The sequence below is a fragment of the Aplysia californica genome, unplaced genomic scaffold, assembly GCF_000002075.1.
Source record: "Aplysia californica isolate F4 #8 unplaced genomic scaffold, AplCal3.0 scaffold00071, whole genome shotgun sequence".
Lineage (NCBI taxonomy): Eukaryota > Metazoa > Mollusca > Gastropoda > Aplysiida > Aplysiidae > Aplysia > Aplysia californica.
Genome location: NW_004797341.1, coordinates 33,612 through 35,221, shown reverse-complemented (window position 1 = coordinate 35,221; position 1,610 = coordinate 33,612). Strand labels below are relative to the sequence as shown.

The window sequence follows — 1,610 nt, the reverse complement described above, 5'->3', positions numbered from 1 at the left end:
GGCGCTCGCAACTGCATAAGGTCATATGAGCGCGCGGGACACATTCAACATTTTCAGTTGGTAGAAAATTTTGAATTTTGCCCTGGTGGCGCCGAAGCCTACTCTTATCGATTTTAGATCACCATGGGATCTTTAACGTGCACAACTTGCACATGGGACCTCCAAGATTGTTCGCCCTTGTGAGAGTAGGCTAGGTGTAAATATTTTCTACCAGAAGATCAGGGGTGTTGCTGAAAGACAGCAGTAAGAAAGAGCCACAGAGTAGCGGGTAGAAAGACTGCAGAAAGAGTCAGGAGCCCAGAGGAGGGGGCAAAGGCGGTAAGAGGGTGGGTGCAGAGAAGTGGAGACGAAAGCAGACGACAGAAATATATTGCTAGAGACCAGGAAAAGAAGGTGAAAGGAGACAATTTTAGAGTAGAAAAATTTTCGGTCTATATCCGGACTCGAACCCGGGACCTATTGAAAGAGAGGCGAACACCTTAACCTCTAGGCCACGAGAGCCCCCTGTCAACACGTCGCTACCTCAGAGTTACAAAGTTCCATCTGACACTTTGGACCGTTTTGAGTTACTATAAGACCACGAGGTCAGAAAACAAACGCTCTATCAATCTGCTCTGTCAAACGCATAAGATCTTTCGGAGTTGCTATCAAGATATTCAAAGAATTGCATTTGAAAAGATTGACATGATGTGAAACTCAAAATCTTTGCCGTCAAATGTCTCAAAACTTGGCACTGAGCAGATAGAACGTTTTACTTCTGAGGTAGCAACTTGTTTCTTTTATAGCTAGCTAGCTAGCTAGATAGATAGATAGATAGATAGATAGATAGATAGATAGATAGATAGATAGATAGATAGATAGTATGAGTTTTACCGCACCAGCAAACACAATCAGGTCATACAAGTCCTTAAAACGGGTTAGAAGAGAGTAACATACACAAAAAGGAGAGATGAGCACTATCGCAGATGTTTGACAGGAAAGAAGGATCAAATCACACTAGAAGAGCACCCGCCAACCACCCACTTCCACTTGCGTCTGTTGTGTAGCGATTAGGTGCTTCGCTGTCTCATGCAGTAAACCCAAGTTCGATTCCCGAGTGAGGACAACATTTTGATCGAGTATCTCGGCCTTTCTGCTGAGATTGTGTATCCTTCTCAGCCCGGGCTGGCACTGACATGCAAAGTAGATAGCCTGTCTCCTTAATGATCTACATTGTCTCGATGGGGGCGTAAATATACCTGCATTTATTATATAAAGGGATTACCGTTTAATTCAATGACTAATTGACAAGGCATCCCCGCCCTCCATCACGGCACACAAGTGTCTTTATCGCACACATGTTTGTAAAACAGACGAGGGGAGATAATTTCAACAACAAAAAATTCGTCCATCATTTAGACTGAGTTATCAACCTTTGACCACGTATCACCACTTTAAATTTGCTAGATTTTTTTCCTCCAATAACGTTCATGTGTGTCGCTGTTTATAAAAAAAATACTGGAAGGACAATTAACAATACGTGTCTCTTTTGATGATACGAGGTGGGTTGGGTTTTTTTTTTTTTATCTTTTGAGGCCCCTCAACAACATATTAACTCCCTTTCTGCCCCC

The 1,610-nt window shown here is 42.8% G+C and overlaps 1 protein-coding gene across 1 annotated transcript in view; it reads right to left on the bottom strand.

Moving 5' to 3' along the window:
- Positions 1-1,610, bottom strand: part of LOC106011208 (clathrin coat assembly protein AP180) — a gene marked incomplete in the record, with an annotated part of 13,310 nt that overhangs the window by 4,212 nt on the left and 7,488 nt on the right.